The sequence below is a fragment of the Macaca nemestrina genome, chromosome 3 (genome assembly GCF_043159975.1).
Source record: "Macaca nemestrina isolate mMacNem1 chromosome 3, mMacNem.hap1, whole genome shotgun sequence".
Classification (NCBI taxonomy): Eukaryota; Metazoa; Chordata; class Mammalia; order Primates; family Cercopithecidae; genus Macaca; species Macaca nemestrina.
The window spans coordinates 25,481,903-25,503,712 of record NC_092127.1 but is presented as its reverse complement, the minus strand read 5'-3'; the positions used below and the strand labels follow the sequence as shown (position 1 = coordinate 25,503,712).

General features: G+C 34.0%; 1 protein-coding gene across 16 annotated transcripts in view; it reads right to left on the bottom strand.

The window, feature by feature from the left end:
• MARCHF1 (membrane associated ring-CH-type finger 1) overlaps nt 1-21,810 on the bottom strand; it is an 833,115-nt gene that overhangs the window by 619,790 nt on the left and 191,515 nt on the right. For 3 of the 16 annotated variants that reach the window (XM_071092868.1, XM_071092867.1, XM_071092872.1), the window contains exons 2-3: nt 18,918-18,945; nt 6,148-6,248 (exon numbers count right to left, since the gene is read on the bottom strand). The exons of 12 other annotated variants lie outside the window; for them this stretch is intronic. The gene's annotated coding sequence lies outside the window, so the exon portion shown is untranslated. Of the gene's footprint in view, nt 1-2,079; nt 3,014-6,147; nt 6,249-18,917; nt 18,946-21,810 lie in introns of those variants that run through there. One more of the 16 variants, XM_071092870.1, reaches the window with a different exon arrangement.

The following is a 21,810-nucleotide window of genomic DNA, read 5'->3' as shown; positions in this document are numbered from 1 at the left end:
AAACGAAGTCATGAGGGTGGGTCCCTAATTTGATAAAAATTAATGTTTTTATAGGAAGAAACACAAGCATGTTTTCTCTCTCTCTCTCTCTCTATCTCTGTCTCTGTCTCTGTTTCTCTCTGCAACATGAGGATACAATGAGAAGATAACTTTCTGCAAGACAGGAAGAAGGCTCTCAACACAACCAGACCATGCTGGCACCTTGATCTCACAATTATACCCTACAAAATTATGAGAAAATAAATTTCTGTTATGTAAGCCACCCAGTCAATGGCATTTTGTTATGGTCATTTGAGCTGACTAAGATATGTTTTTATTATAAAGTTTTTATTTTTCATTCAATTAAGTAGTTGGTGCCTGGTGAAGGTAGATTACATATTGAAGGCCTCTTGCAGAGCAAAAACACAAAATGTACATTCACTGAAGATTAGATTAATACAGAGGCTGCATTTTAGATTAATACAGAGGTGGGCATTGAGGGGATGTGTGTTGAACTTGCTGATGACCTTAAATTCTGCTTCTATCATTTTTTAAGATTATAATTTAAGCTGCAGTGTTTCTCCCTCTTAATTCTCTTCTTTCTCTTGCCTCTCCTACTCTGATACAACAAGTAGTCAGTGGGTCACCAGAGTAATTGTGGACAGTGGAGAGCAAAGTGAAAGAGGAGTGAAATGCCATTTCAGTTGCTTTTTTTTTCATTTCATGTTTGCTTTAATCTAATATAAAAGTATAGAGGCTGAATATGCTCAGCAAATGATGTAGCAACTCATTTTCAGAAAACTTTTAAAAATTAATTTATGCCAGGAACAGAGACTGATAGGCTCAGCTTTTAACAAGATACACTCCCACTGGAATTTGGGATAAGAAATTCAAATAACTTTATGCCTATCAAAAATCAACCTGGGGATAGAATTCCATCAGCCTAATCAGGCTTCTTGCCTTTGAAGTGCTCCTTTTGTTTCTTCATGCCTTTTCCTCTGGCACCCTTATTTCATGCACAAGATGATAAATATATAGGCATGTTCAGTGACCTTGTTCAGTCTAATAAAATTATATCAAAGTCCAAATGAAGTGTGAAGCTAGTTAAAGGCTTTTCATTATTTCTTCACTTACATAATGAAGTTATCCAAAAAATCTTACATTAAAATGCTGAGGGTTTTTAGAAGACTTTGTATTTGACAAAGTGCAGCATCCTTTCTTGATAAAAACTCTTAACACTTTAGCTCTAGAAGGAAAATATCCCAACATATTAAAGTTTATTTATTAAAATCCCACGATTAACATTATAATCAGCGGAGAACAACTGAAAGCTTTTCCACTAAGATCTAGTACAAGACAGGGATGCCCACTCTCACCACTTCTATTTAGTATAGTACTGGAAGTACTAGCAGGAGCAATCAGACAAGAAAAAGAAATAAAAAGCATTCAAATAAGAATGGAAGAAGTAAAATTATTTCTATTTACAGATGACATGATCTTATATGTAGAAAACCCCAAAGATCTACCAAAAGCTGTTAGATATAATAAATGAATTCAGTGAATTTTCAGGATATTTCAATCTACAAAAATCAGTAGTATTTCTATACACAAATAATGATCTAACTGATAAATAAATCAAGAAAAAATTTATTTTTGGTAAAGTAAAAAAAAAAAATCAATGAATAAATTTAACCAAAAATGTAAAGATTTATAAATGTTTTGAACATTGATGAAAGAAATTGAAGAAGATACAAATAAATGGAAGGGTATATTATATTTGTGGATGGGAAGAATTATTAATATCATTAAAATGTCCTCCCTACCCAAAGCAACATGCAGAATTAACACAATTCCTATCAAAATTCTAATGATGTCCTTCACAAAAATAGAAAAACAAATCCTAAAATTCATACAAAATCACAAAAACCTGAAATAGACAAACTAATACTGAGAAAGAAAAGCAAAGTTGGAGGCATCACACTTCCTGATTCCAAATTATATTACAAAGCTTTAGTAATTTAAAAAGTATAGTATTGTCAAAAAAGAGACACAAAGGCCAATAGAACAGAACAAAAAGTCTAGAAATAGATTCAAACATACAAGGGCAACTAATTTTCAATAATGTCACCAGGAGGACACAGTGGGGAATAATAATCTCTTCAATAAATGGTCTTGGAAAACTGGATTTCCACCTGCAAAAGAATAAAAGAGGACCCTTAGCTTATATCACACAAAAATCAACTCAAAATTGATAAAAGACCTAAATATAAGACTGAAACTATAAAACTCCTGGAAGAGAACATAGAATTGCTTCTTGACGTTGGCCTTGACAATGATTTTCTGGATGTCACATTAAAAGCTCAGGCTACAAAAGCAAAACTAAATAAATGGAACTACATCAGACTAGAAAGCTTTTGTACAGCAAAGGAAATACTCAAAAAATGAAAAGCCAATCTAGGTACAGGGAAAAAATATTTACAAAACAAACATCTTGTAAGGAGTTAATATTTAAAATTTATAAAGTATTTTTACAACTTGATAGCAAAAAAACAAACTGATTGAAAAATGGGCAAAGGATCTGAACAGCCATTTCTCCAAAGAAGACATAAACATGGCCAACATGTATATGAAAATGTACCTAACATGACTAATAATCAAGGAAATACAAGTAAAAACCACTATGAGATATCACTTCACACCTGTAAGGACAACTGCTATAAAAAAGATAAGAGATAGAAAATGTTGGTGTGGGTGTGGAGAAAACAGAACCTTAGTATATTGTTGGTAGGAATGTAGATTGAAACAGTCCCTAATTAAAAATAGAGCTACCATACAACCCAGTAATACTTTTTCTGGGTATACACCCAAAGGAGATGCAATCACCACCTTGTAAATATATCTGCACTCTCATATTCATTAAAGCATATTCACAATAGCCAAGATCAGGAAAAAATTTTAATGTCATATCTGTGTGCATACATATATATACAGTTTATGTATACACACACAATACAATTTTATGCTATTTGCCACATCAATGATGGACCTGCAGAACATTATGCTAATAAGTCAGACACAGAAATAAAAATCTTGCATGATCTCACTTTTATGTGGAATACACACATACACACACACAAACACATGTACACTCCTACAGTTGACCCTTGAGCAATGTGAGGGTTAGGGGTGCCAACCTCATACACAGTCGAAAATCTGTGTATAACTTTTTACTTCCTGAAACCTTTACTACTGAAAGTTTACTGTTAACTGGAATCCAGTAATATAAATTTGATTGTGACATCTTTTTTATGTTATATGTACTGTACAAAGAACTTAAATACAGAGAGATAGAAAAATTAACAGTGGTTACCATTACCACAGGGTGGGGAGGCATGGTCAACAGACATAGGTCAAACGATAAAAAGTAGCAGCTATGTAGGATGAGCCGGTTTCGAGATCTAATGTACAATATGAAGATGAAGTTAATAAAACTGTTTTGTATTAAGGATTTTTGCTAGATAAGTAGATTTTAGCTGCCCTCGTCACAAAAATGTAACTATGTGAGATGATAGATATGTTAATCTGCTTCATAATAAACATTTTACTATCCCATATCATCATATTGTAAACCTCAAACATAAACAATACAATTTCTTTAAAAAATTAAACTTAAAACATCAACCTGGGGTTAGAGTTCCATCAGCCTATTTTAGGCCCTTGCCTTTGAGGTGCTCCTTTTGTCTCTTCCTGTATTTCTCCTGACACCCTTATTTCATGCACAGGATGATAAATATATAGGCATGTTAGGTGAGCTTGTTCAGTCTAATCCATCACAGTCCAAATGAAGTGTGAAGCCAGTTAAAGGCTTTTCATCATTTCCTCACTTATATAATCAAGTTATCCAAAAAAATCTTACATCAAAATGCTGAGGGTTTTCAAAAGACAGACCATAGATTACCAAGAAAATAACTAGTTTCTAAATGTAGTCTTATTTTAAAATGTTTTCTTTTGGGATAATTGCAATTCATAAACCCCCAAAAGAGAAATATATACTTTTTTGAAGTATGTAATATTAAATAGTTATAGAAGCAGAGAGCTTTCAACATATTAAAAGCTCTCTATAATTTAATGGTTTTAAATTATTTAAAGTTGAAAGTTATACAAAACCATGACCACTCAGGACTGTGGACACTGGTGCCATATTGCTGAACCATGAGTAACTTGACCTTTCCTGGTTACCATCTTTACTTGAGAGAATGACTCACTCACTTTATACCTTATATATCATCTTCAGCCAGAAAAGACAACCATGAGATTTAAATCCACTTGGTGAATTAAAAATGTATCACTTTTGCAAAATATCCATTTACCCTTCATTTAACAGCAGTAACTCATGCCATTTTCTGGCCAGTTTTTCTTACTGGTCTCTGTACTTCCAGTCTGCTTAATTGGACTCAGGTGTATTTTGAAAGCCAAAATTCTCAGCTATCTTCCCACAAAGGCAGATGTACAGGGAAACCAACAAAAAAATAAAATAAAATAAAATGGAAGGATGACACCTTAGGTCCTATGAATATGATCCAGCTCTTAGAATGAAAATATAAATTTTCCAAAAATTTGATGAAAATAGTAAACACATCTCAAAAAAATTTAGTGTGCCATTCTAAGAGCATAATGAGTTGAACTACACTGTGATGGACACAGAGCTTTAGTATATTTTGCAAAGGTCTACTTTTTCATGACGCTTAACAGGTATTAACTGCCTTTAATGAACATATCTTTAGAGTTTGTGATAAATGGACGGTAGACTTCAAAACTTGTTTTAGCTTATATACTCTCAGACTTATGAGGGACATTATTATTGTCATCAATAATATTATGAATAAGTATTTATTGAGCCTGCATCAATATAATGAGATCGCATTATCTTTTACAATCACCATGGTTGTAAAGATTAAATGAGACAATATATGTGACAATGCCAGGCACTGAATAAATGTTTACTAAACATTAGCTTACTTAGGGTTCCTTCCCTCAAAAAGCAAACAGTCTGTTAAAGTTGCCCAATAAATTCTTGACCATAGTGAGATATTTCTATGATTTTGGTGGGAGAAGCATTCCCAATGATGCTATGGGAGTAGGGAAGGGCAGAGTCTTTTAAATCCAATTAGAAGAAATTATACTTAAAATAAGTTTTGAAGGACATATAAGAGTTAAATAGTACAAAAAATTTATTCAAAACTAATGAATGAAATCCCTGTGGAGGTGAGAAGAAATGTGATCAGAACGCTGGAAAGAAAGCCATTATAATATCTGGTTGGCATGTTACTCATGTTCACAGGTCACAAATACTCATGGGTAATTATGACTGCTCCTATGTGTGTTAATAAAGGCATCAAAGAAAATCTGACAAAATTAATTTAAAATGGAATAACTAGTTACCGTTGGTTACTTATGGAGACCCCACATTGGAAAAAACATGTTTTTCATTTTATAGTAACCAACATATTTAAATGTTCATTTTTTATCATTCAATAAATATTGCAATTAATTAAATGCTAAGTATAGACTACCAGAAAAATGTCTTATGCATGTATTTGCACTTAATAGTACTTTTGTCCTTTTATAAACATCTTTATTTTACTATTTATTCAAATAATTCCTTTCCAATGTGAATACGGAAAGCCTGTAAATTCCATCATCATAAGTGATACAAAGAACATGTGATTATTCATGAGCTTGAGTGTTTCCATTACCATAAGTTACTGTTAACTTAGAAAAATGACTATATCACTAAGCAACATTAACAATAATAATATAGAGTAGTAATATAATATATATTTGTTTATGTCTACCCACTTGATTTGAAAGTGTATGGCTCTGTGCCATTAAATTATCAAATGTTTATATTACTATGTAATATTAAGTGAAATAAGTGATTAGAAGATTATAGGAATGATTATTTCTCAAATAATGGTTAAAATTTTAAAAATCAAAGCTATTACACCATTAAAAGAAAAAAGTAGGAATACATTAGTTTTTCCAAAGGTTATTAAGGAAGGCACACAAATTACTAAAGTACCAAGCGTAAAATGAATTTAAGTACACTTTTTAGGAATAATAAACTAAAAAAATACAACTTATCATCAAGGTCCTCAGTATACTGACTTTTCTTGTCATCCAAATGCCTCATCACATTGCAAACCGGGCTGGGGAAGAAAAGGCATTCAGCCTTTGAAACTTTGGTTCAGGAGATTTCTCAACAAATACTGAAATCTAAAGTTAAGGAAACAATAGTGATATAGCAAATCCAATATTTCTTTCATTTTTCAATTAATCTATTAAGAATGACATTCCGATTTGACCAAGTTTAGTCCATTCTGTTGGGTAAAATTTATAGTGGGTGCTGTCCATCTGGCCGGCACCTGATCACTATGTCATAGCCCGTCTCTCCAACAGTCTTCAGGCTCCCATGGGGTAGAATTAAGATGTCAAACCACAACCTCTGTGGCCCAATATGGAGTCTTTACCCTAATCATGTCTATTTACCCATCCCCAGATGCTCCTTTCTTGTCTACTCCTCATTTTCTCTAGTCTATAAGAGTGGAAACTATGACATCATCTATGTGGTTTCATTATTTCCCTAGTGCCTAGAACGAATAAGATGAGTAAATGTGTTTACTAACATAAAATGAAACCCCATAAACAAATTAAATTCTTGTTTTTGAGATTATAACCACTTTATAGGTGGTAAACAAGGTATACCTTTTCTCATAAACAATAATTTGCTTATAAGCTTCAATTTTATTTTATTAACTGAATTTCCTTATCTTACCTTCTTTAGTCTAAGCACCAGGGAAACCATGAAGCCACTAGACGATGCTATAGAATATTGAATTATAGACAGAAAGATCTTTGCAAGTTACAAGTTACATAAGTCTCCCCTTTTTAGTTACATACACAGAGATACACAAATTCATTATCTTGATTCCCACACAGGAATTTTTTTAAAGAAAAAAGATAAAAATCAAGGTAAAATATACATAAATAAATATCTTAAAGGGATTTTAGGAAGTTTAAAAGAATGTGTGTGGGTGTGTGTGTGTGGGTGTCAGGTTATTATAAAAGGACACTTCTAAAAAGTCACCATACGCTGGGGGCGGTGGCTCACGCCTGTAATCCCAGCACTTTGGGAGGCCAAGGCGGGCGGATCACAAGGTCAGGAGACCAAGACCATCCTGGCTAACACGGTGAAACCCCGCCTCTACTAAAAATACAAAAAATTAGCCGGGCGTGGTGACGGGCGCCTGTAGTCCCAGCTACTTGGGAGGCTGAGGCAGGAAAATGGCGTAAACCCGGGAGGCGGAGCTTGCAGTGAGCCGAGATCGTGCCACTGTACTCTAGCCTCAGCGACAAGAGAGACTCCACCTCAAAAAAAAAAAAAAAAAAAAAAAAAAAGGCACTATAATTACTTCACAGAATCACAGAATTCTTAAAACTGAAATCTAATGGAGTAAAAATCTGATACACTACAATGTGCAAGTTTTGAGTACAAAAGAAACCAAATACATATTTTCAAATATTTAAGTTTTGTATTTAAATCAACACTTAGACAAAACTATGTGTAGGGTATTCCTTTCCTTTCTGAGTCTTATTCTTTCTAGAACAATTAAACACACATTCCAGAACAGATTTTTTATCCTGGAAAATAATTTATTCTTGAACACTGATGGCAAATGTAATTTATTTAAAAGATGATCAATAAAATTAACAATTGGTTATAATTTGGGCAAACCAATTTTATTTGCTTCAAAATGCATATGATGACTATTTTTTCCAATTATTACTTTCAAACCAGATGGGCGAGGTTGACTACTTGTGCTGAATGTCACAAGTACAGATTACTTTTATAATAACAAATCAGACAAATTGTTAGATTAAAATAACAATGGCAGATGCAATTTAGTATTGTTTGGATGTGTTTCCCCTCCAAATCCCATGTTGAAATGTAATCTGCAATGTTAGAGGTAGGGCCTGGTGGGAGACGTTTGGGTCATGGGGGTAGATGACTCATAAATGGCTTGGTGCCATCCTCTCAGTAATGGATGAGTTCTTGATTTATGAGATCACGTGAGAGCCGGTTGTTTAAATGAACCTTGCACATCCTCCCCTTTCTCTTGCTCCCTCTCTTGCCATATGCCATGTCTGCTCCCACTTTGCCTTCTGACACGAGTGGAAGCTTCCTGAGGTCCTCACTAGAAGAAGATGCCAGAGCCACACTTCCTGTACAGCCTGCAGAATCGTGAGCCAAAATAAACCTCTTTTCTTTATAAATTACTCAGTCTCAGGTATTTCTCTAGAGCGGTGCAAGAGCAGACTAACACACAATTCCTTTCCTTTCTCATTCTTAAAACACGTTTCCCAATTTTATAACAAGTGCCATTCTATTGTTAGAAAGTATAGTCAGGGAGGTTTTTTTTTGTTGTTTTTTTGTTTGTTTGTTTGTTTTGTTTTTAAAAAACGGGTAATTACTCAGTAGAAATTGTTTCACACTATAAGGTCAACAAACCTTCTAAAACGTGTCCATTAGAAAACACTAGTCAATATTTCCTTCTGACTTAAAATAAGAAATTTCAAAGATAATAAATGTATTCTTCATGGCTCAGGACATGCTGAGATTCAATGTGCAATCTTGGGCTTTATGTGTGACTAGTCCATAGTGGGAGATGGGAAAAAACAATAAAGAAAAAGAAATAATCACCTGCATCAAAATTGACAAGTTTCACCATAACCTCTCAGCGTTTTGGTTGCCAATTACACAAGTAAAAGAGTGTTATATAAGTAATGGGATTGATTGAGGTGAAGTAAATACAGAGCTAAAAGTGAGCATTTCTAGAAAATATTGTTTCCTTCCTAGCTTCCTTCCTTCTGACCTTTCTAAAATTATTTATTAAGCACTGTGCACCAGATGTGTTATTCGGCATTAGAAATACAACAGTGATATTGTTCAGAAAACAGAAAAGACTGCAGAGTGATTGTGGAGTACAAGTGAGGAGTGGTATGAGATTAGGAAGGCTGGAGAGCAGTGCAGCCTGATGGTTGTGTCTATTGAGATTGTTTCTCCCGGTTTTCTTTCTCCAGGTGCTAGAAAACCTCAGTAGTCAAGCGTTTTGATTAAGCTTATAGGGATTCATTTTTTCTACTTGGTTAAAGGTGCAAGGGAACGTAATCTTATGTTGTTCTAATGTATTTCTCTTAAAATAGATACATTATTTAACAGTAGCAGATAGTTGTCTAGTTGTGCCTAATACCCATATAAACCTCTTAAAAAATACTGACCACAAAAACTAATTCTGGTAAATTATTAAGATAAAAGAGTCATGCTTTTTATAAGCCATTACTAATTAGCTAATTGTTCATCATTTGGGGAAGAGAGATTTTTTTTCATAAAAATTGGCTATGAGATATCTTGGGTTCATCCACATGGTGTATGTAAGGACGAAAACTGTAAAATCTTCCATTTAGGATATATTTTGAACTGTGAGTAGAGCAAAAAATCATTAAAACATACAGTAATTATCCTGGTTCTACTTCTTACTATCGCTGTAACCCTACACAAACCTCAACCTATTTAAGCATTAATTTTCTCATCTTTATAGTAAAGATAATATGTGTCTAGATTTGTGCAAATGAAATAACAAACGTGGATTCCTTGATATAATGGCTAGTAATTAATTCGCTGCAATTATGATTTTTTATTACAAAATTATCCACAATTGAATTAGCCACAATTGATTTATGCATCTATAAAGCTAAGAAAATTTAAGCCTTCAGGGTATAAGTCTAGATATAAATATCCACAACCTTGGCCCCTGTTTTCCCGTAGGTGCTCACATTTGTTCTAATGGTAAAATTTAGGTCTTCTCAATACTATTTCCTTTACTTTTTTTTCCCAAGGCAACATAATTTCTATGTAAAATTAATGTATGATAAGACTCCATTATGATGCTTAATTCTATGTATCAACTTGGCTAGGCTACGGTACTCAGTTGTTCTGTCAAATCCCAGTCAGCTGTTGCTGTGAAGGTACTTTGTAGATGTTATTCACATTTAAATCAGAAGACTCTAAAGTAAAGCAGATTACTCTCCATAATGTAAGCAGACTTAATCTCATAGGTTGAAGGCCTTAGGAGAAAAGACTGAGGTGCGTAGATGGTAAAGGAATTCTGCTTCCAGACTGTCTTCAGCCTGAAGACCGCAGCACTGACTCCTGCCAGAACTTGCAGCCCACCACCCTGCCCTGCAGTTTGGGGCTTGTTAGCCCCAGTAACCACCTGAGCCAATTCCTTACAATCGTTCTCTTTCTCTTTCATCCCCCCACTCCCCAACACATATGCATTATCTCGGTTCCATTTCTCTGGAGAACCCTAACACACCCCTGTAATCTTTTTAAACTGTTTCTATTTGGGCCTCAATAATCTAGCACTATTCCAAAATTTAGCAGTCAGTCCTCATCAAGTCAATCATCAAAAAAAGGCACCTATATTTGCTGGAATATGGGGATAAAAATGATTTTAAATATCAATCTATTGATAAAGGAATAAACTCAAGACCTAAAAGTTTCAAAAGACCTTTGAATTTCAGAAAGTATTATTAGTATGGCCTGAAAATCCCTCGTAACATCTCACTTACCTCAAACTTTTACAGTTACTAAGGCAAACCTGACTAAATACAATCATTATGACAGAAATGCCAAGGGTCGCATGCAAGAGAGGTAATCATTTTATACTTGGTCTTCACTAATGTAGTGTTAATTATAATATAGTCATTGGTGCTTGCAAAATAGTGTCAAATATTTAGCATCATACAGCGCTACCAAAATGTATCAACATATTTGCTATGGATTTTTTTTTCTGTTCAGACTGATGCATATCACAAGGGAAAAAAATAGTCATCCCATTTTTAAATGACTTCAGGTAATCCCAAACCCCTTAGCAATCCTAATATTTAATTGGCCTAAAATTAACTCCCTAGTGACAAAAAAGATACAGGAGTACAGAATTATGAAATCAGAGAAACAAATAATTATCAGAATTAATATGCTCCTGCCCTAAGAATTTGGGAATCTAAGATGCAGCTTTTCTGAGAAGGATAGAGATAGCTCGTTTTTGTTCTGCTAATTTTATTTTTTTTCACACAGCTGCCTCGTGGAAATATCACCATTAGATCCACTAGCAAGGGCTTTAATTTTATAGTCCTTCTATGACACTAAATAATCAAGCGATAAGTTTCTCAGGAAACACACTGAGTGTCTGAAACAACTTACTCTGTGAATAGCCATCAGGACTTCTGATTCCTTAATTTTATTCTTAGATTTTTCTTGATTTTTTTCTTAAACTCAGTTTGATACTTATCTGAGTACCTTGTGCCCTCTCTATATATATGAATGGTAGAAATAAGCATGTTTCTTATTCCCAATGGAAACAACAGCTTAATTAAATGATTTACACAGCCTTTTCTGATATTTTTCTTAATATAGCCCTTAATAGTTTCAAGTGTACTGCAGTGAAGCTAGAAGGGAGTAGGACATTTGTGTTCTTTTGTGCTGTACCTCTGGCATCTGGAACAATACTGGCACATAGAAATGACTCATAAATCCTTATCAAGTGATTTGATCAATGAATAATCTCACATGCACTATTTTATACAAGTAACTTTCTTATGGCCAAAAGAGAAATCCTTTTTTAAATAATAAGACCAAGATTTAAAGAAGTAATTTACCAAAATCACACAATAAATAAGGGACAGAACTGAACATCAAATCAAGGTTCTTTGATTTCTCAGCTGGTGCAATTACCATGCACGGAGAATTGCACAGCTTGTAAATGACAAAGGAGATTATTGTGGAATGAAGTCAATGTCATCTACTCTTTCAGAGACTCAATATAGTTTTTTTTTTTCTGCTTTTAAGGTAAAACTAAGAACAAGTTCTTTTTCGTCTAACAAGGTAGGTTTTTTAATGGAGAATGCAGACTTACTGGGTATGAGTTAAACAAAAGCAAGCCTTAACATTGATAGTAGTAAGTGACATACTTAAGAAGAAAAATGGATGGTCCCAAACCCAGGGAAAACTAAGGGTTACAACTTTCATAATTTCAGGTAAAATGTCATGCAAACATGCATGCAGATTTCTCTCTCTCATCTCTCTCTTTCTCAATCTCAGTGTGCGTGTGAAAGAGAAACACACACAGAGAGAGAGAGAGACAAAGAAAGACAGAGATAGAAACAGAGAAAGAATGTAGCTAAAAGTGTACTTCTGCATCTGTCAGATCACAAGAAGCACTGCATCTGCTTTGGTCTGAGAGAGACAGTAACTCCACCATCATGAACTTAGGTATAACAATCTGCCAATCTGTCCTACACAGAATGTCACTGAAACGTGCTCTTTTATTGATCTATAACAGAGTACTGATGTGCAGTGATGGTCTTATTTTACACATAAGACCTCAGGTTTCTGAAAATACAGCCTTGAACCCAATCACATTCCTAATTCAAAAAACAGTACATATATCTAAATTCAAATAACTTCAATATAATAAAGTTACATCATCTTGCCGGTAGCTTTGGACCTATTGGTGTCAATGACTGTGTATTGTCGTGTTAGGAAAGGGATAAAGTCTTTGTACCAAGTAACTTTAGTTTGGAGATGCCTAACTCCCCACCTGCTCAACCTTGTGCAGCCAGAAGGGACAGAAAAGCCTCTGGACAGAGGTGACTCTTAAGCAGAGGCCTGACTGAGGGATAGATAAACACAAGGAGAAAGTGCAGGAGCAAAATTATGTGTCCAGTAAAGATCTGGGCTCTTTGGAGGAATATGGCAAAGTCAGTCTGGTTGCAGGAAAGAGTGCAAGTTGGATATAATGTAAGTGAGGTTTCTTCACCTCCCTTAACAATTTCAGTTAATGAGGTAACAGAGAAACAATTATAATTGGGTCTGTACTTTCCATCAGACCTAAGGAGTCCAAGCTCCTAGATTCCATCACCGAGTACTGATGGTACCATTGGTATATGAATACTTAAATATCACTACAGTGTTAATTACTATGCTATATTTGGATGGGTTCATGTTTTCTCTGTTAAAATGGAGCTTAACATCTAATAATAATAAAATTTTGACTTATTTCAAACATGCTGGTATATTTTACTATAGTAATTAAAAATATGGCTTGAGGTTAAAAATAAACATATAAGAAGAAGATAATCATACAAAGGCCTAGGGAAAATGAAAATTACCAAAAAAAGGAGAAGCCTTTCTCCCATGAGTTGAAAAACCTGGCATCACAGCTGCTGATCTTTCTTGCCCTAGAACCACCACAACCCCGAGATGAAATGATACCACCTAGAGAAAAAGTTCAGGGCTGCAGTTTATAGAGAACACCATGTGGCACGCAGACTCTCCCTGAGTTGGTGGGCAGTGTGGTTGTGGGATGAGATTATCTTCTCCTCCTGATACTGTTGCTGGGAGTCTTCTGATTCTATAAATGGTTTATCAGTGAGCACTGAGTTTGCCAGGGGCATAATCCCAGGGAGCAGAAGGAGCTAGTAATGAGATAGAGGGAGATTATTTTTTTCCACCTTTTTAATGGAACTATGCAAAGGAGAGGCTGTGATTTCCTCTCTACACCAGTACGGGATTCTGCACATAGTAAACTCTTATTAAGCTAAAATTATTGAAAAATAATAGACACCATTTGTCACTAGCTCTGTATTGTGATTTCATTTGGAATTTCTTATAGCCACATTCTTATGACAAAGTATGTAATACCTGAACAAAGAAAGGAAAATAGTAGTAAGTTTATATGGATTAGTAAATAATATACTAATACAATAATATTGAATAGTTTCAGAAACACAGTATGTTCCCAAAGTGCTACAGAAACCACTGGAAATACAATTTTCCTAATTAATGTCAGTTGATGTAATAAACATCACTTCAAAAAATTAATTACTTGTATTTAAAATACACACGCACATACTTATAGAGGCTGGAAAGGGTACTTTAATGAGAAAACTTTGCACATTCATCCTTTCTTATAGGCTAATATGACAAATATCCTTTTTATAAGATACTATTAATATGTCTTCTCATTTGTAGTTAATTATTCTCCATCTGGCAAAGTCTCCTTTTTAAAAAAAACAAAATGTTGATTTGCATAAAAACAATTAGATGACCTATAACCTATAGTAATACTAAACAAGTCAGGAAAAATACTGAGAAGAAAATTTTGCTCAGTCTAAGAATATTTTAATAATTTCCAGAGGGAGAATTTGAATACTGGCTAAATGTTTATGGCAAGAATATACTAGGAAAAACTTAACTCCATACTAGATGGTAAAACTTCTGATGTTGGACATTTAGGTTCATTCACCACTGACTCTCTGGCAGTGACTTATCTTTGTACTTTGCAAATGCTGATTAACTGTTTCTTGATTGAAATTACAGGACATTAATAAAAGTCATATCCTTTAGTAGTAAAAGCACTGAATTAAAAAGACAAAATTTTCCCAATGTTTAATTGTGAAAAAATTTCATGATTAGGCACAGAGTTATATATTTTTAAATGCAGGAATTTATATTGAATTATGGCTTCTGTGCTGGTAATTTTACTGGATATAATAAATATAGAGTTATTAGATAAATTCAGCATGTGCTGAATTTAAAGAATTTTATGTCACTTGAACTTTTGCATAAGTGTTTGTAAAATACTCTTGCCTAAGATGGAAGATTAGTGCAACTAACCTTTCAAGAAGGTCAATTATATAAAATTGCTACCTAATAGTATTCTAGCTGTCCATTTAATATTCATCTAATAACTTTAAAATTTATTTCAGAGTTGCATTGACTGAAAATTATATGGAGCTTGGTAACGATAAAATATTTCAAGGCTTAAGTTTTATTAAAATACGAGAACTGGCATGGTGCTCCTTTATTTTTTATAAAGGGAGGGATCACGCAGCAGAGGAGACAGTGATATATCATCTTTAAGCAGATAATGTTTTATTTATGTCAAGACAGCTGAATATGAGTCTGGGCATCCAAAATTCACCCTAATCCTCAGAGACATTTATGTTAATAATCTCTTGCAAGGCACTCTAACTCTTACCATTTTGTAAGATTTAGTAAGTAATAAGTAATACAGTTTAGACCAATGTAGAATTTAGTGTTTAAGGAGAAAATGTCATTAGAACTGCTACGTCCACTTGCCATCTTTATTTCCATTGCTCTAGTCCAACCTGCCATCTCTCACCTGAATCATGCAACAGCCTTCTCACTAGGCTACTTAATATCCATTCTAAACAACATTTACCTTCCTAAAACTTGTTTTCAATTCTGCAACCAGAGAAATCTTCTCAAAGTAAAAGTCTCATCATCTCATTTCCTTATTTAAAATCCTGTTTTACTGGAGTCCCACTGCTCATAGGACAAAAACAAAATCTTAGTCTGTCTTGCAAGCTCGCAGTGTGGGGTCCCCGTAGCCTCTCCCACTTTAGCCACCTAAGCCTTCTTTAGCTCCTCACACCCACCAAGCTTCTCCCTCCACAAAACATTTGTGTGAATACGTCTTCTGCCTAAATACACTGACCTTCTTTGACTAATTAACTCCTACTCTCCCTTCAATTTTAGCTCCCAAATTAGATACAATTTTTCTTTTTTCTTTTTAAGGCTTTCATGGTCTTGTATATCTTTTTGTATCTCATATACAATGTGTGTATCACATATATGTGCATACATATACACAAGACACACACAATCATATATATATATATACACAAAAGCGCACTATATACACAATGTATATCTAATTTTTAGCACACACTAAGGCATAACAAGTTATATTAACTATGTTCAAGAACTATAACTAATTTCATGCTAGGGAATAGAGAAAGAAGGTTTCAAATTTGAAGACACAGAAGAGGCATTCTAATAAAATTCTAAAATCTTACAAAATAAAACCCCCCAAAATAGTACCATTCCAAGTTATTTATTTCCATGACAGTTTTTTGATAACTTTTCTATAATGAACAGTGCTAAATTATGATGCTTCTTGGGGAAGGTGATTATATTTTTAGTACCATCAAATAGATGTGTTAAGTGCTGCTTAGAACATGACAATATAGTCCTAGCTCAAAGATTTTCTATAAATAATTCTTCCTTAGATTTATGATCTTCTTTTTATATTGTGGCAACACAGTCCATGAACTACTGTTATTTTTAAATTTGGTTTCAAGTTAATGTATTTTAGCTAAGGACTATGCCACAGTTGCTTGAAATTCTATTTTTAGTATCACATTATAAATTCTCTGAATGTAGACAAAATTAAATCATTTGCCAGTGTCAGCTTTTTCTTTTGGGACTCAGTCATGCATACAACCTATAATAGACAATTCATGCTGTACAATTAGAACTTCAGGTAAAAAGTATTTTTTTCTCTTCATTTTCTCTGAAATACATTAACATAAACTAACGAATGAAATACACAGATAAACATTACATTGACAAACAATTAATAGCTATGAAACACTAATAGGTTTTTCATAAAGACATTAATATGTAGACATAATCTGGCTCCCTCTATACCTCCGTGCACTTCTCTAGACCACATAGTGTAATGGGAGCCTGCCGCAGATCAATACAGTGAATAAAGATAGAATAATTTAGAAAATATTTAAATATATAATCACTAAACTTGACTAATAAATATATAGCAATTTTTAAATATTTCTATAAAATATTTTCAAAAATAAAACTGACCTTGTTAAGGTTAAAAAGCAAGAGTTGTACAGAATGTGTTTTCTAAGTTAGGTATATAGGTATCAGAGAAAGCAAGGCATATTAGTAAGTGAAAAAAGCAACTTGCAGAGAAATATAAGTTCATTTTTTTCAAAGAATATCATCTCTCTCCTTCCTTCCTTCCTTCCTTCCTTCCTTCTATACATGTATCGATAACATATAATATATACACATTTTTAGTGTTTACATGTACATTTGTAAAAGCATCTGATGTATGTGCAAGAAAAAACAGTTAAAATACTGTTACACATATTTTACAATTGTATATTTTAAATTAAATAAATAATTCTAAATTAAACAAAGAGGCTCCCAAAGTCAGCTACATAGCGATGCTCAATATATGCAAGTGAAGACTCCTGTTATTAGAAATTAGTAATTTGATATTCTTTATAGTTTTCCAACCTCATATTTTTCCTCTGAAAATTTAAGTTCACATTTTTGTGCTATTCTTAATGGAGATAGAAAATATCTAGACATAAGACTTCTTATTTTAAAAAAACCATTCATGTCAAATGATGGAGTCTCAGAATTTGAAGTGACCAAGAGATCAAAGTGTGAATCCCTTATTTTTAAGCTGAAGCATTTAAGCTTAAAGACTATTACCAATTTAGCCTTAACTTCCCTGAGCCTAATATTTAAAAGTTCTAGTTCTTATACTTGCCTTGTATTTTATATTTTTACAACTGTTAACTTTTTCCATTCTCCAATTGTTTGATCACTAAATTTTAACAGGTTATATGACTTCAGGATTCAAAAAGTAAAATGTTGAAAAGCAATGTACATTAAAAACTCACCTCAAGTCTCTATTTCCACCTACCCAATCCAATTCAATTCACTCTACACAGTCACACTGATTATTGTCAAATGAATGTATAATTGATCTTTTAACTTTCCCAAGGTAATGCATCAAAAGTGGTATTTGAGAATTATCTGTTCAAATCTTTACTTTTGATCCACTGAGTATTTGGTCTATTTCTTTATAATCTTTAGTTTGTGATAAGAGTAGAAAATCTTTTCCCCATTTTGTCATTTACCTTTTGACTTTGTGAGATCTCTTGCTATGTAAAAGCTTCTAATTTTTATGTGATCAAAAGCATCAATCTTTTCTTTCAATTTTCTTAATCTTGAATGCCAGAAAAGCCTTCTCACTCTGTGGTTATAAATAAATATCCTACGTTTTCTTCCAGAAGTTTTATTGCTTTGTTTAAATGTACGTTTTTAACTTTTGGAGCCAAAATTATTCCAGGCTGATACCAGATACCACGCATAGTGCTGGGTGATGCAGCATTGACAAGATAAGCAGGTAACCACCATCAGGGAATGTAAAATACAGCAGAGGAAGAAGCCAACCATAACCCTGATTCAAATAAAGTGCAATGGAATTCATGAGACAAAAAGGTCAGGATTTTATGGGAGCATATAACAGGGACATTTAATCAAGTCTAGGAGAGACGAAAAGAAAAAAATCATCATAGGAAAGTGACATTTAGGAAGAGGTAGGAAAGAAAACTACTGGCCCTTAGTCCACTGAAGGAGGAAGCAGAGGAAAGAGGCAAGAAGAATGAAAGTGCTCCAGGAAGAGGTTTCCCTTTAGAACATGCCAGCCTCTTGGAGTAGAATCTTCATTGGAGTATGAAATCTATAATTCCTTGGTGGGAGGGAGGCAATGATGAGAAATCACAAGAAATTTTTTAAAAACCCCGAGGTTCAGATATAGGTATTCTCAATACAACAGTGGCAGAAACTCATAAAGTGTAAAGCTGGTTTGCTCAACACCGCAATATGAGATTTTACAACTTTTTCCCTATATAAGTCTTCAGTTTTCCATTTACAGTTTCTATCCCTTCACTCACCCCATTGATTATAGCTACAAATTTACAGTATTTGATTTGAAATAAACTGACAAAACAGTACCTCCCTCAAATATTATAGATATGCTTTTGCCATATACCTCTTTTCAACCTTTCCATATCACCTATTTGGTGAATAGTTATCCACTTTTAGCTTCCACATTGAAGAGAAAGTAATTATTTCTACCAAAAGAATTACATGTCCATTGTTTCACACACAAAACACAAAAGGATACACTCTGCACTGATGGACATGGATTGTGCCTGAAATAGAAAGGGTTACACCAGTTAAATAGTAGCAAGAAGTTTGCCTAGCCTATTGATAGAAAACAAACCTCCATAGAAATTAGTTGATAAAGACTCATACAGAATGATATACTTAAACAGTAACATAATCAAACATGAAATCCCTTGGTGGTATGACCCCTAAAGTAATGATCAACTCCCAATGTTGACCTGACCATTTGAGATACACAGAAAAGGCCCAAGCCTTATCAGACCTGTTCGTGTAGTCTCAGTTAGCCATAATGCCTAAATGTAATTCCAAGATTTTTAGTGATTATAAATAGATCCTAATACCCACACCTACATAGAGTATGTTGTCTGAAAATATTGGTACAGCAAAATGAAAAGAGTTCTTTGGATGGCTGGTAGTGATAGTGGCACAACTAAGCGAATGTACTTAATGTCACTGAACTATGAAAAATGATTAAGATGGTAAATTTCATATTGTTTATATTTAATCACAATTTTAACGAGACATAAGGATTTAAAAAGCAAAACAAAATTTTAAAAATGTGCATTAATGATATAAAGTAGGTCATTCTAGACAAATCCATTTTATTTTCCCCACAGAACTCTTGAAGAATTACATTTTGATGCCCAGGATGGGTGTTGGGAATGGGCAAAAATATCAGTAAACCTCAACTCTGATGGTTATTTCTGTATTTGCTGTATGTTGCGTTAGCATACTACATTAGTTTTAGTTAAGACTCTAATACTAACATTTTCAGATAAACATTATAGCACACATAAGGCATCTGAGTGAATGGTTATATTTGATTGAATTTAGCTTTTATTTAAAAGACAAAAATATTGCCATCACTATTTCCAATAACTTCATTAGGAAAATTCCTTTCCACACTTAACCAATCTTGGGTCCTGTACACGTCCAATAAGTTTTATCTGATATGTTACCATACACTAGCAAAACAGATTTTATTATAGGATAATATATACTGCCAGACAACATTAAGTACTTACAGACATAAGGATTGTTGAAGAGCAATATATTTCTATGATTAAACTTCATGTTTGTTTTCATGACATCTGAGGCTCAGTTGATCTAAAGGAAGAGCTATTAACTAAAATATTTGCTGCAAACTCTGGAGCGTTTAAAAGAAAGACTTTTTTTTCCTCATTGAGATAAGAAGATACCTATATGATCTATACAAAATAAATTACTTATTTTCAGAAAAAAATAAACACTAAAATTCCTTCTAAATTGTAGAAGATATTAAAACTAGTCTCACACACACACACACACACACACACACACACACACACACACACATTTCAAGCCAATATTTAAAGTTCTTTGCAAGAGTCTATTATTGTATTGAGGGTTTAATAAGACAAATGCCGATTTCTGGTTTGTTTTGTTTTGAGATGGAGTCTTGCTCTTGTTTCCCAGGCTGGAGTGCAGTGGTGTGATCTTGACTCACTGCAACCGCTGCCTCCAGGTTCAAGTGATTTTCTTGCCTCAGCGTTCAGAGTAGCTGAGACTACAGGCACCTGCCACCACAACCAGCTAATTTTTGTATTTTTAGTAGAGATGGGGTTTTGCCATGTTGGCCAGGCTGGTCTCCAACTCCTGACCTCAGGTGATCTGCCAGCCTCAGCCTCCCCAAGTGCTGGGATTACAGGCGTAAGCCACTGTGCCCAGCCAATTTCTGGTTTTAATAATCTTTGAAACTGCAGTAATTCTGAAGCCCCATAGTCACCAATGTGAATAATGTGTTAAATTCAGGATCTCCTTGAAGGTAGAAAAATTGCTTCAATTAATCATTACTTTGGTGTATGGCTCTCCTTTTTAAAAAACCTGTCATCCTCAAAGAATTGAGGACGCTCATTTAGCCACGCTCTATGTGATTCTATTTTGTAAAAAATTGAGAACCAATACACTGCTCACTTCTAACTTCCTACTACTGACTTTTATTCAAGCAGTGATGCCCTCTATGAGCCAGTGCAATCTTTTTGGCTTCTATTTGGAAGGGTGCCTTTTGTGTTATCTGACCCTACTATTCCATTCTTAAAAGCAGAAACGGTATGATCTGAGGTGAAGAGGAAAAGCTCTTCCACTCTCAGTTAAAAATTCAGATTTGCTCAGATCTGACTTTCTTTACTTTCTTAGTGACAGAAGCTCACATGAATAAATGCCTCAGGGCAATGTTGCGCTATTTGAGAACTCTTTAAGTTTTGAGCTAAATTAAAGACCCCTGAAGAGTTCTTATTCTTATCTCCTACCATTTAATTAGCTAAATATTATCAGGTTCTTTATAATATAAGGGCTATTCTTAAGTATGCTACCTGTGGACAGAGCCTTGAAGGTGTGTGACTAAATCCCAAAACTAGAGAGGAATGTATCCAAAGGCTCCAGGCTAGAGCAAGGATGTCTAAGGTGTCAAAAGTAGTTTCCATATTTGTGAATCAATTATTTGTAAGTATGATTATCATTAAAAACAATATGACTTGAGATGGTATCAATTGCCTTCAACTATGGCTGAAGCAATCTTTTTTTTTTTTTTTTTTTTTTTGCATGAAATGCACATAATCTTCTGATCTTGCTCAACCCTCAAAGCCATTTATGGGCACTGGGTACACTTGTGTGTTGGGGAGATAGTCTCCAAGGATTTGGTATTTCTGCCCATCCTCTAAGCAAAAAACTTTGACAGCTTTGTTCATGGAAATCTACAAATCTGCTGTGGGGGCAGGGAGCAGATTTGCTTATGCACCAGGGTCATAAAACTAGGTCTCCCTCCTCTCCTGGAGATGTTTCAGGGTGATAGAGAAAGTGTCTCCCTCTGGATCAGAGGGCAGATTGGTTTCCCGACCCATAAAATATGAATA